Raw genomic sequence first — 17,904 nt, 5'->3', positions numbered from 1 at the left:
GTGGCCCTAATACCACTCGGTGTCAGACCAATCCGCCTTGGGTGGCCCTACCAGGAACTGAAGTTCCCGACGGCATAGCTCTGACACTACCCGTTGCCAGCGTCCCCACCATGATGAGGAGGGGATGGACTTTGGGGCACTGTCTTTGAAGGGCTCAGCCAAACAAATCAAACCCAGTACTTACAGTAAGTCCATTACTTATTCTATTGGTCTCTTTTTGCTGAACCTCTAAATTATAGGGCTATAAACTAACCAACACCAAGTTGTTGAGTGGTGGCATGGGACAAGCATAAAAACACACACACATGCACCAGGCTTCTTTCAGTTTCCATCTTCCAAAATGTACTTATTTTTTTTGTACTTTTCCTTTGGCCCCATAAAGTCAATTGATAATATTTCCTGTAGTTGAATAAAAACTTATTACTTTAGCAAATTGGGGTGGGGATGAAACTGGCTTAACAGAGGTACAATCTTTACATATCTGCAGTTGTACATATTGACTAAATTGGTGGCTGCCATGGTTGCAAAGATGAGTATGAATTTGAAGAATAGAAAAAAAATGTAAAATCTGGCCAATTCTGATAAAAGCATCAGCAATATTGCTTTCTCTTCTGGAAGGATGCTATATGTCATAAATGTATTGAAAATGTCATGGCATGATAAAGTTTACAGAGGATTCTGATGTTTTGTTGCATATAAAAATAAATGCACCCTTTTAAAGCCTAGCCAGGCTCTTGGGCCCGGATTCCCGGTTTCCATGGCGTATGTGTTCCCCAGCTGGACGGGACTCCAGTCCATCACAGCGTTACTCATTTTTGCCAGCTGAGTGGACTGGAGCAACGTGAAATGAAGTGTTTTGCTCAAGAACACAACACGTCGCCCAGTCCAGGAATCGAAACCACAACCTTACGATCATGATGCTACCACCCTAAAAACTAAGCCACACGACTCCACTTTGTTGCATATGAGTTATCAATAATTACTGGATGAAAGCATTTTTTTTGTTTCTTTTTTCGTTTTTTTTTAATTTAGATTCCATGTGAGTTAAGGCTATCAGTGAAAGTATTACATGATGGAATATGTTGACAGATGTTTGTAGAAATATATTTTGAAAAGTGCAATACCAATGTGATCGCTTCATCTGAGTTTGCAAATCAGATAGAATAATATTAAATAATTTTGGGTGTAAAATTTTATCCATTATTTTATGGTGGGAATTACCGGGAAGATTTTTATCTGATTCTGTTTATCTATATTTGTGTGTGTTTATTCCTTCATTTTCATACAAAAGATATAACTCCTGCTGGCAACATAAAAACCAAGCAGAATGAAACCCCATAACAACATTGTAGAGCTTACCATAAAGAAGGTTCTCTGTTCATCTGTAATAGTTGTCATAGTAACAGCAGCACTTGTATCAGTTATCATCATCGTAACCATAGAAGAGTCGTTGCTCATGAGTCCATTGGATAAAAATATAAAAGAAAAAAGAAAAGAAATTAATGAATAAATTGTTGTATAGATAACAAAATATTTTTCAAAGGCTTTATTTGGTAAACCAAGTGTGCTTCCATTGCTGTTGTCATCTGTTTTATCTGACTGTCAAACTGATGCTTGTGCTCTGTGGCTGAGATTACATTTAAAATCATTACACACATTTACATGACAAATTTCACATTTCACAACAGCATGTAACTTGTAATGAAAGACAACTGTTTTATGTATATATATACACAACACATGTATACACTACACTCTCAGAGTGGTTGGCATTAGGAAGGGCATCCAGCTGTAGAAACTCTGCCAGATCAGATTGAGCCTGGTGCAGCCATCTGGCTCACCAGTCCTCAGTGAAACCGTCCAACCCATGCCAGCATGGAAAGCAGACGTTAAACAATGATGATGATGATAATGTATGTGTTATCCCTATCACAATGATGATGATGATGTATGTATTTCTAACACCAACCACTCCATGAGTGTAGTGGGTGATTTTTATGTGCCACCGGCACAGGGGCCAGAGGAGGCTGGCAAATGGCCACAATCGGTTGGTGCTTTTTACATGTCACCGACACAGACGCCAGTTAGGCGGTGCTGGCATCAGCTACGTTCGGATGGTGCTTTTTACGTGCCACCGGCACGGGTATCATAACTACAATTTCCATTTGATTTTTATTGTGATGTTGATGTTGACATACTTGACTCAATATATATATATACACACACACACACATATATATATAGTGTAATATAATATATATATCAGTTGTCCTATAAGCAAACACAGTAGTACTTATACATGATTAAATTAAATACTATTTAATTGCAGGACTTACACTATTCATAAATATGTGGGAAACAATTAGAATGGATTATTAAAAATTTATGAATTACTGTCTCCTGGTGTAATTAATGAAATTAAATCTGGCTGGCTTTTTGACCTGAAATAGTCAATTAAATCTTAGTTTGTCAATTTAGTGTCTCTAATGATGTTGATGATTTATCTGTCAACAACCAAGAGAAGCTTTTAAATTTACAATAACAAAAGTAAAAATAAAGCCATGGCATGGTTGGAACTGTAGACTACCGAATTAAATGGCTGTCAGTGTTTAGTTCCATTCTCTTCTGTTCTCAGTTCAAGTCACAAGAATGCTGATTTACTTTCAATGTCTGTTGGTTTGATAAAATAAATACCAAGCATATTACTGGACTTCACTATTGACCTCCACCACTTTCTCTACTGCCTTAACCCTTCTGATACCAGACCACCCAAGACTACTCCTAAAGCGAACTAAATTAAAACCTTCCAATCAAAATTTTATGTTAATTTATGGTCCAAACCCTGATTTAATAACAACAGTCATTTTACTGAAATCTTCATTATTTTCAGAATTAATTGAAACAAAGACAGTGTTTTTCAATAGGGATATGGTAACAAAAGGGTTAAGCCAACATAAATCATTATACACCACATGAAAGGTATTACACTCGTTATTTTTGCTTAATCAGTTGTCATAATGCTTGATAATTATTGCTTCGGTATTTCATCCTGAGCAGTAGATTTTGCCAGTTCTAGTTTTAAAACTACTGCAGCACTTAGTTTTACTATCATGTGGCACATGATTCCAAATACCACTGAGATCAACTTACCCTTTCCCACTTCCTGGATTGATAAAACAATGTACCAGTCAGATACTGGGGTCATTTTAATCAACTATGTTCTCTTCCAAAAATGTTTAATTTTGTCCCAATAATAGAAACCGTTAACATTTGGCATGTCTTGACCCTTTAGCGTTCAGATTTCTCTGTCATATGTAACGCTTATTTATTTACATTGTTTTTGAATTAATTACGCATTATCTCATAGCTTGGTTATTTCAATGTGATCGTTTATTTTTAGAATAACTTTGTTGGGTAAGTGTGAGAGATAGGATCTAGCCATTTTAACCATAGAACAGGTAGACTACTGAGCCCTCATATGGCCAGTGTAAATGCTAAAAGTTTAAATTCCACGACTCCTCTTTATATTTCTATGACAGCATCAATATAAATCTAAACGTGCTTCTTTCTTTCCTTTACTTGTTTCAGTCATTGGACTGCAGCCATGCTGGGGTACTCATTAGCTCGTAGGATTTAGTTGGACAAATCATGCCCAGTACTTATTAAATCTGGTACTTATCCTATTAGTTTCTTTTGCTGAACTGCTAACTTCTGGGAACATAGAGAAACCAATACCAATTGTCAAGCAGTGGAGGAACAAACGCAAACACACACACACACATATGCATATGTTGGTAGTTAGGGTAAATCCCAGTTGTCTCCTCTTGATGCACATTTGCTTATTCCATTATTACAATCCAATATGTAGTCTCAGTTGCTGCTGTATGTTAGTTCAAAATACATATCAAAATTGAGAATTATGGAAGTATTATTTACTGAATTATTTGTATAACAAGGAAATTTGAAATCTTTAGGTATTATTTATTCCCCGTTACACATGTTAACCAAAATATTTTCCATTTTATTATATAGATAAATAGATAGATAGTTTTTCTGCAGTTTCCATTTACCAAATTCACTCACAGGACATCTATTGTCCTAATTGAAGACACTTGACCAAAGTGCTGTGCTGTGGGACTGAACCCAAAACCACATGATTGCAAAGCAAGCTTCTTAACTTACAGTCATTTGCGTATTTGAAATCCAAGACAGCAGTTAAATATTATTTTGAACAACTGTACAATCAAAATGTGTATTCTCTGTTAATCTGTTATTCTTTATATCATAAGGATCCTTGGATCATTTTTAATCCTTCCCATGTCATTCTGTACTAAGTTGGTCTTTAGCCACTTGTTGAATCATAGTCTTAAAGTTATTGATTGGATAAAACACCTGACTTGGATTATGAACGCCACATGTTGTATGATGTAACATAAATCTGATATCACTAAGGAAATACATAATCATTTTTAAAACTTAAGTGTTCAGATTGGAAGTGCAATGGCCCAGTGGTTAGGGCAGCAGACTTGCAGTCGGAGGATCGCGGTTTCGAATCCCAGACCGGGCATTGTGTGTGTTTATTGAGCTAAAACACCTAAAAGTTCCATGAGGCTCCAGCAGGGGTTGGTGGCGACCCCTGTTGTACTCTTTCGCCACAACTTTCTCTCACTCTCTCTTCCCGTTTCTGGCGTCCCGTCCAGCTGGGGGGAACACATACACCACAGAAACTGGGAAACCGGGCCCATGAGCCTGGCTAGGCTTGAAATGGGTGACGTTTATCGTATCATAAGTGTTCAAATTACTCTGTTAAATGCTATGCTTATTTATTCATATCATTTTGTATTAATAATACATTATCTTACAGCTTTGAGGTTTCAGTAATGTGATTGTTTATTTTTAGAATGACATTATAGGGTAGGTGTGAGAGGCTAGATATGGCCAGTTTGAACGTAAAACAGGTTGAATATTTGGGCTGGATATGACCGGTTTAAATGCTAAAGGGTTAATAATAAATATGATGTCATCACCATTATTGTTAACACTAATAATAGTATTGGTTTCAAATTTTGGCTCAAGGCTAGCAATTTTGTGTGAGGGGGTAAGTTGATTGCATGAACCCCAGTACTCAACTGGTACTTATTTTATTGAGACTGGAAGGATGAAAGGCAAAGTGAACCTCAGCAGAATAACTCTAATAATAATATTAATAATAAGTACTTATGATTAAATATTATTTTTCATATGTCTCCAGAATTTTATTAGGGAAAATCTGTGTGTGTATGTGTGTGTGTGGTGATTGACTGATAGCTCAAAAGTGCAGCTTGGATGCTTTTTCAGTCATCTTCAATAATAATAATAATAATAATAATAACATAATCCTTTCTACTATAGGCACAAGGCCTGAAATTTTGGAGGCGGGGGCTGATCAATTTCATTGACTCCAGTGTTTCACTGATACTTTAATTTATCAACCCCAAAAGGATGACAGGCAAAGTCAACCTCAGCAGAATTTGAACTCAGAACATAAAGACAGACAAAATACGGCAAAGCATTTCGCGCAATGTGCTAACTATTCTACCAGCTCACCACCTTAATAATAATAATAACAATAATAATAATAATAAAAAGACGGCAAGCCGGCTGAAACATTAGCACGCCAGATGAAATGCTTAGCGATATTTCGTCTGCCGCTACGTTCTGAGTTCAAATTCCACCAAGGTCGATTTTAATTTTCATCCTATGTACTGGGGTCGATCTCTAATTGACTGGCCCCTTCTCCCAAAACTTCAGGACTTATTCCTAGAGTAGAAAAGAATAATAGTAATAATAATAAATAATAATGGTCTGAAATTTTGGCACAAGCCCAGTAGTTTTAGGAGAGAGGGGTAAGACAATTACATTAATCCCAGTACATGACTGGTACTTTATTTTGTTAAGACCATAAAGATGAAAAGCTAATGTGTTAATGATTCTGCCAAATCACCAACTTAATAATAATAACAACAACAACAATAATAATAGTCATAATAATAATAATAATTACATGTGTGTGTTTGTTTTGGAAGATTCCGGATGTGAAATCATGTGTTGAAACAGATATTGTTATACTATTATAATTATAATTATTATTATTATTATTTTAGTGTCTTTGTCAAAGCTCTTTCATCACACATCCTGTGACCAAATCAGAGACAAAATGGAATAAGCAGAACAAGAGAAGACAGGTGGAATAGTGAGTCACTAATGAGGTCATAGGATGTGTGATAAAAGACACTAAAATAATAATAATAAATCTAAAGTGAAGACCAAGTATATAGTGCTTGTGTTTAATTAGTAAAATACGACAATCCCCAAGTTTAACAATAATAATATTTATTTATAACACAGACGCAAAACCAGAAAATTGTGGAGGACAGAAGTGTCAACCCCAGTACTTCACTTGTATATATTTTATCAACCCTAAACTGATGGATGGCAAAATTAACCTGAATAGGATTTCAACTCATATAAGATGAAAGAATGCAATTAAACACTTACCCCTTTCGTTACGGTATTTATTTTGAGATGCTCTATGTTTCTTTCAGTTACTTTAGATATAACAAACAATTTAGTAAAATAATTTAGTTACCATTCAGCTAGTGTTAAGAACATAAATTGTGACTAAGGTTTCATAGAAGATTTTAATTCAAAGCTATGATTTTAAGAAACCAATTGAGATGGTGTGGCCATATTGTTCAAATGGCATATATATACATATATATGTATATATATACATACATACATACACACACACACACATATATATATATATACATATATATAAATACACACACACACACACATATATATATACACATAAATATATATATATATATATATGCCAAAACAGCTGTTTTATGGTGAGCTTGTAAAGGGGAAACACTATCAGTGTAAACCTAAAAAAGGGTTTAAGGACGGCATAAGGACTACTATGAAATCACTTAGAATGGTTCCAGAAGATATAGAAACCCTTGTTTCAGATCGAGTTGGATGGCGAACAAAGGTGTGGAGTGGAGTGAAAGCATTTGAAGAGACCAGGATAACACAAGTAATACTCAAAAGAGATCTAAGGAAGAATGTTACGATCGAGAAGGTGAATGACAATGACACTTTTGTGTGCACAGTCTGTGACAGACCATGCCTGTCTTTTGCTGGCCTCAAATCTCATCTGCGAACGCATGGAAAAAAAACCTCTACCAACTATTCTGCCTATATGCCTGTGCACAGCTTTCAATGCAGTGTATGCCAGAGGTTTGCAAATCCAACATATATATTTATATATATATGTATATATACATGTGTATATATATGTATATGTATTTATGTATGTATATATATATATGTATTTGTATTTATGTATGTGTATATATATGTATGTAGGTATATGTGTATATATATATATTTATGTATGTCTATATATATATATATATATAAATTTGTGTGTATATATATGTATATATATATAAATATGTATATGTACATATGTATATATATGTATATATATATGTGTATATATATATATATGTAACAAACTTTGGTTGTAGAACAAGCAACAAATTTAAGGTCATCCAGTTAACATATCACATCTCGAATATTTAATCACATATAAAGAAACATAGTGCTTTTTCTTATACATAGAACACTGATGCACAAAATCACAGAAGATGAAACAATATTTCATTTAATAAAGCATATAGAAAAAAGTGAGTACAGTCTATTGCAATATAAAAAATTAAAAAATTAATACTTCATCGTCTAAAAAAAATTTTTTTTTATACATTATAAAACCTAGAATAATAAATATATAAAAATACGTATATATAAGAAACATATAAATACATAAGGTATATTTTTGATATTAAAGGGTAAAATCAATAATAATTTTATTAGGTAGCCAGCGTGGTAATAAAAACCTTATATATATATATATATATATATATATGCAATATACGTATATGATCTGGCAGAGTTTCTACAGCTGGATGCCCTTCCTAACACCAACCACTCCGAGAGTGTAGTGGGTGCTTTTACATGCCACTGGCACGGGGGTCAGTCAGGTGGTACTGGCAACAACCATGCTCAAAAGGTGTTTTTTTACATGCCACCTGCACAGGAGCCAGTCCAGCGGCACTGGTAACAACCTCGCTGTCTTTTTTTTGTATCACCTAACTGTCTGGATATATATATATATATATATATATACTGTTTGTGAAAAACGTAAGTCCAAAAGAAGCAGCACACTCTCAAATGTAGAGCAGTATATATTATAATGGGAAAAGCCGGTTTATGGGATTTCCTTAGGTTTCCCGTCCATAAAGGATTTAGCTTCATGGTGTATCATCAAATCCCAAAATCCAGTTGGCCCATGACCTCTTAAAAATATGGATGGGGAAATGCCTCACTACTCAAAGGTTAAAAATTGGGAATTATCTCCCTTTTGCTATTGGCTATCAACGTCCAGCTGTGCCACCATCTTGTGGGCTCCAAAAATTTCCATTCTGGAGTTAAGGATGTTTCTTGGTTCTATTAAGTCTTTAGGGTTCTCGCCCATTCAGCTATCAATTACTTGCACCGTTTCTTCCCATTGATGTAGGGATCTGGGTTCTCAAGGATTTCCGTGATATTGAGTTTGGAATCCTGTCATCTCTTAGTTACCAGACGTGGCTGGCCAGTGATGTTACATATCTCCTTTCCAGAACTCTGAAGGAGGATCTATGGTTGGATACATCTAATGTATCTCCGTGAGCTGTGCTGGTGTTGTTGTTGTTGTTGTTGCTGCTGCCACTGACATTGTTGTTGGAGCTGGGACTGCTGGTATTGGCATCACTGGAAGTGGTGGTGGCGTCAGTAATGGTATCACCATTGCCTGTTATGGTGAAGGTGCTGATGTTGCTATTGTGGTCCTCGTCACCAATGACGAGAGTGCTTAAGGTCATAACAACAACAAATCTAAAGAATAGAAATATTTTAAACAATGGGAAAAAATTCTTGCTGTGATGAAGAAGTCTCATGTTTCAAGTAGATCACTTCATTAGAGGGGAAAGCAACGTCACAGAATTTCAAACTTATTTAATTTTTAAAAATTTAATCTAGTCTTCCTATCTCTCTTATCATTTCCGCCATCGTAACATCAGTCACAAACAGTCCCTCCTTCAAATCTTTATGAAATTATTTGTCTTATTGCATGCTTTGGGAGTTGTTTTAAATTTCTTTTATATGACTTTTGTTCAAAATAGCAGCAAGTGCCAGCCATTAGGAAGAAAGTGGTAAACTACATTCACAAACCAGTCTCTATTCCCAGTTGTAACGGTCTTCCTCTCTCTCCAATATTATTAATGCTTCCCATCCCACCTCACATCATTCACATTAAAGGCATAAATGTCTCCAATTTTGTTTCTCAACTCTGCTTGCATAACATTCTTACTATCTCAAGCTTACTTAGAAAGCAATAGAAATTCTACTGACAAAGTGTCCTATAAAACCTCTGTCCTGAAACAAGTATGACTTTAAAAAAGGAAAACTGATGTTTAAACTATATGGAAGTGTTTACATGTCTTTTTTTTTACTACTACTATTATTATTACCTCTGCCTTAGCAAAGGCAGGGGTATTGTTTTCAGTTGCATTTATCTGTCTGTCTGTGGACAAGATATCTCAAGAGCTGCTGGATGGATTCGGATGAAACTTTCAAGACTGTTTGGCCTCATGACTGGCACGAAGTGATTAGATTTTGGGGTTGATCCAGGACTGGACAAGGATTCTGGATAATTTTTTGTTATATTTACTTTTCTTTACATGATTACGATCTTACATTAACTTTCAAGTCTTTCTCAATTATCTCCCCTTTTGGAATGGTGAATTTGTTAACTTTGACTTGTATTAGATAAGGATAAACTATCTATTACTGTACTAAATTTTCTACAGCCACCCTCACATTTCATGACTACCATTGGGATAAACCAAGGTACCGGACAAGGATTCTGGATTATTTTTCAGGCTTTTTTACTTAATTTTTGAGAGTGGTTGAGTTCATTTTTAGTATTCTCGTTTGTGAGAGCAGTAGAGTTTATTTCAGATATTCTCATTTTAAAAAACATCTCTGCCTAATCATTGGGAGGACATTGGTGTTGCCTTGGCAGAGGTTTGTTCTCTCTGAGTGCTCATTATTATTATCATTATTATCACTACTACTACTACTACTACTACTACTACCACCACTACTACTAAGGTGACAACCTAGCAGAATAGTTAGCATGCTGGATGAAATGCTTGGTGGTATTTCACTTGTCACTACATTCTGAGTTCAAATTCCACCGAGGTCGACTTTGCCTTTCATCCTTTTGGGATGGATAAATTAAGTACCAATGAAACACTGGGGGTCAATGTAATTGACTAGTCTCCTCCCCTAAAATTTCAGGCCTTGTGCCTATAGTAGAAAGGATTATTATTACTACTAAGGTTTTTACCCATCACTATGCTGACGGTAAAAATACCTGTTAATCATGCACATATCTTCTTTTAATAATAAACTGTTATATAGCGAAAGTCTTGTTAGTTACTATGGTGACAACATTCTATCAACCTTTTACACACACACTTTCTCTCTCTCTCTCTCAACAACAATAATTTTTTTTCTTGCAACAAATTTTTATTCTATCTTACACACACAAACAACCAAAAGACAACTATACTGTTATATAATGAAAGTGTTTTTTAAAGCTATGTAGCATTGTGTTGACAGAGTTACACTTAAAATTCTCAAGTTTTTAATCAAAACTTATTAGTTACTATAGTGGAAACTACCTGTCTTTCATACACTCTCTCTCTCTCTCTCTCTCTCCCTGTATTTCTCTCTTAACAACTTTTTCTCCTACTCCTTCTTCTAAAGATACATTATAATGTATATTTTGATTCCTACCCTTTCCCTCCCTCTAACAGATGTTGTGGCAGACAGAGAGACGAAGATCTGCTTCTCTTTTATAATATAATATTTTGTATTTCATCCATCTTTATGTTCTGAGTCCAAATTCCACCGAGATCGATTTTTGCCTTTCATCCTTTCAGGGTGGATAAAGTAAGTACCAGTTGAACACTTGGGTTGCCCTGTGCCAAAATTTGAAACCATTATATTTATTAATATTATTATTATTATTATTATTATTATTTTAAGACAGTGAGCTGGCAGAATTGTTAACATGTTGGATGATCTGCTTAGCAGTATTTCGCCTGTTGCTATGTTCTGAGTTCAAATTCTGCCAAGGTCAACTTTACCTTTCATCCTTTCAGGGCTGATAAATTAAGTACCAGTGAAATGCCAGGGTTGATAAAATCAAATAGCCACCTCCTCCAAAGTTTTAGGCCTTGTGCCTATAATAGAAAGGATTATTATTATTATTATTATTATTATAATTATAATAATTATTATTATTATTATTATAATTATTCAACATTTCATCCATCTTTATATTCTGAGTTCAAATTCCACCAAAGCCAACTTTCTCTTTCATCCTTTCAGGGCCAATAAAAGCAATACCATTTGAGCACTGGCGATTGACGTAAATGACTAGCCTCTTTTCCCAAAATTTCAGGCCTTGTGTCTATAATAGAAAGTATTGTTGTTATTGTTGTTGTTATTTTGGATTTCTATCTCCACTTGATTTCAATTAATCCTGTGATTGTATTGTGCATTGATAACTATCTTGGCTGTCTTTCCCTCTCAGTACATTATTGTTGAGTTGATTGAATACTGAACAATTGGATGAATGTATGGCTGTTGTATTATATTGTCATCAGCTCTTAATTGTGTACTTACTCAAAACACTTAGCTTCCAAGTGGATTTTTTTTTTTTCCACATAACATTGCAACAACTAATTGTTGGTGCAAACAGCAGCAGTGTTTTAAAACTGATAACAGATTAGTTAACCAAGTCTACTGAGTTCATTATCCTTTTCTGTGTCAATAATTTGAAGAGGTACTAAATCAAAATGTCCTCTTTATTGGTGATCCAACACAATGGAGTGTTTTTCACACACACACCCTCACACATATTAAATATGTGCACATGTTTGTGAGGAAATACAGATAAAATTTCAAAATATAAAATCTATTCATGTGACACAACCACTTGTTAAATCCTTAGAGATTTGTTTTTAACTTTCATTTTAACCTTTTAACTAAAAAATTAAATTCCATACAGATTCCAGTTATGCTATTGAATATCAATAAAAAAAATACAAATGATGTTTTCTGAAAGTCACATAACCTCAATAAACTTGACGTAGCTCAACAGAAAATAGTTTCAAATATGACATTTCTCAACAAAAGATAGTTTGATATGTAAAACTGCTTTCCACAGTTGAAGGTAACGAAATTTTCAGTGGATATATCTATTTTCTGCAGTAAAAGAGTTAATATCAGAATAATTATCATTGCTGTTTACGGAGATGTACTTGCATAGCAAGTGACCTGATCTGAGATTGTGTGGTGGAACAAAAACAATTACAGCGTGGAAGGTGTTTATAGGCCATTTAAGAAACACACAAAAACCGTTAGATTCACTTCAACATTTAAATTTAATTTGTCAAAATATTTTCGTCGCTTTGAGACTGTGACCTGTTCACTGACAAAATTCTGTGTTGCATTTCTGTAAGTACACAATGAAGAGCTGGTGACAATATAATACAACAGTAATTATCATTACTGTTTTTTCTTGAAAACTGAATCTTTGGATTTACTTGCGGTTATATCCCTAACAAAAATTTTGGTACTTTTCACATCTTTTCTTAATTACATTTGGAGCCTTCAGAGAAAAAAAAAATTTTTTTTTCCTTGCCATTCCTGTCAGAATATAAAAAGAGAATTGGTTGAAAAGGATGCTTTTGGTCAAAATTTGTCTGTGCTTGTTTGTCCAAAAAGTTTGTCTATGCTTGTTGTCAGACTTTTAGTTAACCCTTGTCTCATGCATTCTACATAATATAAAACTTCCCTTTCATAAGACCCAAGTTACTCTGGTGATTGAAAAACAATATTGGGATTGGATATCACATGTGATGCAGGAATGCCAAGGAAACATGTGTCCTATATATCACATGTGATACACAGGACAGGCAAACAGTTAAACAAAACAACTTTGAAATGATATTCAATAATCGTCAGTGATTGGCTAAAAATTAAATTTTTAAAAATTAAAGAAAATTTAATTTTTAACAAATCACTTTTACCTTTATAAAGTAACTGACAATATATATATATAATATATATATATATATTATATATATATATATGGGGAAAAAAGTCAAGATAGAAAATGCTAAAATAATTTTATAAAAACATTCCGGGCCTCGACCTCACGCGGAGGTAGTGACAAAAAATAATGACGCAGGCCTCTGTTGTCAAGGCCTGAAATGTTTTTTATAAAATTATTTTAGCATTTTCTATCTTGACTTTTTTTCCCCCCTATATATCAACTCGTGTGTTCCTTTTCAACCTTCTACATATATATATATATATATATATATATAACTTTATATTGAGAGATCAGTTAAAAAAAACCTTTCTGCCAACATTTTTTTTTTATTCCAGTAGACATGAATTATTTGGAGATTCTTTTGATGGCTTTCAAATTACTATTGATCAAAACAAATCTGTAATGCCAAAAAGGGGTTTCAATTCAACTCAATAACTAATTTAATTAAATGAATGCATTTGAACCACATGAAAACATTATCCTCTATAATAACTCAATTGGCTGAATTCAACCGAAGCTATGTCTTAAAGAGTTTATATCAGTGAAACTTTATACATTTGTTTGTAAGAAAATTTACAATATAGACATTTTTTAAGAAAAAAGTGGGTTTTTTTAAACGAGAGAAACTGGCGATATATGTGTGTGTATGAAAGTCATTAAGTTATAAGATTCTTTTGAAAATATATGAAATGAAAGCATACATCATAAATATGAAACTTTTAAAATAAAAATTGGTTCATAGTATAAAGAGAAAACATATTTAAGCATTGATTGGATGTATTGGATTTCCATGTGACTTTCTTTCTCTTTGTACATATATATGTACACACACACAAACATAAAATCAAATTTCCTACAGATGATCCTCAGTGTATATATGTATATATATATAGAGAGAGAGACATATATGTATGTATATATATATATATATCCTGCTTTCAGATATAACTAGTGATGTTGCTTTCAAAATGATAGAGAAATTATTTTAAACATTGCTAACAAAAAAAAAAAATACATATCAAGCGAATGTATGTTTATACACATGTGTAAATGGATGGGTGGGTGGAGTTGTGAACCACTTCCAAAAATTGAAGTAACTGTTACATAAAATGGTAATATGATAATTCCTATGAGAAACTTATTTTGTGTTGATCTTAATTTTTTTTTCTTCGTTATATATTTCAATGATGAAAATGTTAAACAGCCTTTTCAAAATTTAGATATTACATTTCTAATCTTTATTTGTGGTTATAAATATCTAACCCTTTAGCATCCAGACCACTCAGCTTATTCATTCACATTGGTTTGAATTAATCATAGCTTATTTCATAAGTTTGATAATACTTCAGTGATGCAATTGTTTATATTTAGAATGACATTGCAGGGTAGGTGTGAAAAGCAAGATCTGACTGATTTGAACATAAAGAAAAGAATATTTATTGGCTGGATATGACCAGATTAAATGTTAAAGCAGTGGTTCTCAACCGGGTCCATATAAGATTTTTGGGGGGTCCACATGACAAAATAGTAAATTGCAGATCTACAATAGTATTTTAAGGGCTCCTGAAAAATTATTCCTTAGATGTATGTATTGGTATTTATTGCAAGAAACTGCTAGGTTTCTTTCTCTAACACTTTACTGAGTTCAACCCACACCAATTAATGTGTGCAAAACAAAATAGGGATTTTGGGAGAAGTTTCTATAAAACTAGTTTTTAAACATCGAATGGTTATAGTGGTCCACCAGAATAAAATAGTAATCAAAGGTGGCGAACTGGCAGAAACGTTAGTACGCTGGGTGAAATGCTTAGCAGTATTTTGTCTGCCGCTACGTTCTGAGTTCAAATTCCGCCAAGGTTGACTTTGCCTGTCATCCTTTCGGGGTCGATTAAATAAGTACCAGTTACGCACTGGGGTCGATATAATCGACTTAATCCATTTGTCTGTCCTTGTTTGTCCCCTCTGTGTTTAGCCCCTTGCGGGTAGTAAAGAAATAGGTATTTCGTCTGTCGTTACGTTGAGTTCAAATTCTGCCTAGGTCGACTTTGCCTGTCATCCTTTCGGGGTCGATTAAATAAGTACCAGTTATTCACTGGGGTCAATATAATCGACTTAATCCGTCTGTCTGTCCTTGTTTGTCCTCTCTGTGTTTAGCTCCTTGTGGGCAGTAAAGAAACAAGAATAAAATAGTAATCAAAGGGGGCCATAAGTAAAAAAAAAAAATGGTTGAGAACCCTTGTGCTAAAGGGTTAAAGGATTTAGTGCCAACTTCCTGTAGCACAGAAGCTAATTTCCATAAATTGGTTTTGATTTTTGGCTCAACTCCATTTCAGTTCTTTTCACCTACATAGCTTTAAGTCTTTCTTCAGCATTCAGATTATTATGTCAAGTTTAAGGTTTATTTATTCACATCGATATGAATTAGCCATGCATTACCTTGTAACTTTGAGATTTCAATGGCGTGAGTGTTTATTTTTAGAATAACATTGAAGGGTAAGTGTAAGAGGCCAGATCTGGCCAGTCTGGACACAAAACCAGTTTAAATGCTTAAAGGGTTAAAGAAAATGTAAACATTATGATTTCATATGCTCCCCTGACTCTATAAATTTGAAATTCTCTTTCTATAAAAATAAAGGGCAATATAGTAATAAAAACAACCAAGTGCTTGACTACGTCTTATCGCTATATTATGAATTAATATCTTGCTAGGTTCGATTTTGATGAGTATTACATAGATACTGATTCAGTTGATTATAATTCTTCTCAAAAACTGATCTTGTACTGAATAAAAATAAACCAATATTATATGAGAGTGGGGCATATGTTTTAAAGTAATATGTAAGCTTTTGGTGAGCTACATCTAGAATATTTTAATTCCCTTCTCCTTTTACTGTTTTTGATAAAAGAGAATGACACTCCTCAGACACAATAAAATATGCTTCCAAACCAAATACAAAAACGAGATAAAAAATGAACATCCATTTTAAATGTGAGGCTCTCTGTTATTGGAACTGATAATATCAATATAAAAGGAATACTATTTGTATTTAGTTTTATGTTCTGGGTTCCAATCTCACCAGGATCCACCAATAAAAATTAACTCTCTCTCTTCTGATAAATCTGCAGCCTTGTGGCAATGTGAGGAATCCGTATTTATTTTGGGGTACAGGATGTGGACAAAATGATAATAGTAAGACAATTTTGTCTGCTTTACAATATCTGAATCAAACGTTTCAGGAGTCAATAAAATATATACCAACAAGATGTATGTAATGGTATTGATATGTTTGTATGTTTAATCAACTCCTCTTCCTAAAAAAAAAAAAATAATAATAATAATAATCTTGAACCGAGACAAAAAAAAACTACTTGAACATTATTATGAAAGTAGTGAAGTTTACATTTAAACAGCAGAATCCTGGAACAAATGCTTTAGAAAATTCAATTTCTTTTGTATAATAACTGAATTCATATCCAATTCTGCTTTCCATACCTTTAGGGTCTGAAATGCCATTAAAATACTTGTTCCAAAGGGTGATTTTTCCCAATGCTAATTGGCTTTGTGCCTGTCTGTAAATATAACGTCCTTATAATTGTGGTAGATCCTGTAGTGCAGCAGTAATTTCTCAATGGACCAAGTTCATTACTCAATTACAATTAGCTAGAATATTTTTGCATATATTATCATTAATGTCCTTGGGGAGGAAAACATTAGTGTTAAAACAATGTCATTTATTTTTCCCTTTCAATGTGAGGCCTCGTGCCAATGTAAAGATGATTATTATTATTACTATTATTATTATTATTATTATTTTTATTATTATTATTAAAGGCAACAAGTTGGGAGAAGCATTAGCATATCGATAGCAGCATTTCTTCTGGCTCTATTTTCTGTGTTTAAATTCCTCTGAGGTCAACTTTGCCTTTCATCTTTTTGGGGGTCGATGAAATGAGTACCAGTTGAATGCTGGGGGTTGATGAACTCAACTTACCCCTCCCCTAAAATTTCAGGCCTTGTGCCTCTAGTAGAAAACATTATTATTATTATTATTATTATTAAGAGACCATTATTATTGTTATCATTATTATTATTATTACTTTAGTTATATTTTGAACATATCTGTGATAGTGTATTTTGCCAAATAATCTAACAAATATACTCACACATACATGCACACATGCATATATATATACATACAAACTAAGACAGGGACAAATTACAAGTTAATTATTTAATTAATTGACATTTAAATAAATATTTGTTGAAACACAATTACTATAAGAAAATGTTCATAGATGCTTTCATCTCATTTTTTTTTTTTTGCCAAGTGTGAGGCGGATAGTTTGTTGGTGGCGTCAAATTGTTATTTTATTATTGTTAATAAATTACTTTAGACATTCAATAAAAAAAGAAATTGAATAAATGATAAATAAATAAATTATACATGTTAAATTTGTTCAGTTGTTTGTTATAATTTATTGATTTGACTGTTGATTCATTGAATGTACTATTGTGAAAGTGAAAGTAGACTGAGTGCAGGTGAACTGACACAGCATCCATGCTTGAGAGTAAGATGATAGGAAACGGCTGTCTGGTTGCACTGGTGATTTGGCACAGG

The 17,904-nt window shown here is 33.5% G+C and overlaps 2 long non-coding RNA genes across 2 annotated transcripts in view; one reads left to right on the top strand and one right to left on the bottom strand.

Annotated features, from left to right (window-relative positions):
- Positions 1-13,796, bottom strand: part of LOC118765753 — an 18,840-nt gene extending 5,044 nt beyond the window's left edge. Inside the window, exons 1-2 of the long non-coding RNA XR_005001624.1 lie at positions 13,626-13,796; positions 11,305-11,309 (exon numbers count right to left, since the gene is read on the bottom strand). This is a non-coding gene — a long non-coding RNA (uncharacterized LOC118765753). The remainder of the gene's footprint in view (positions 1-11,304; positions 11,310-13,625) is intronic.
- Positions 2,210-16,606, top strand: LOC118765755. The gene is made up of 2 exons (XR_005001626.1): positions 2,210-3,500; positions 15,839-16,606. It is a non-coding gene; the product is annotated as an uncharacterized LOC118765755 (long non-coding RNA).
- Positions 16,607-17,904: the final 1,298 nt, after the last annotated feature.

This window comes from Octopus sinensis, linkage group LG13 (genome assembly GCF_006345805.1).
Source record: "Octopus sinensis linkage group LG13, ASM634580v1, whole genome shotgun sequence".
NCBI classification, from domain to species: Eukaryota; Metazoa; Mollusca; class Cephalopoda; order Octopoda; family Octopodidae; genus Octopus; species Octopus sinensis.
Note: the sequence above shows the minus strand (reverse complement) of the source record. Positions and strands in the feature narration are given on the sequence as shown.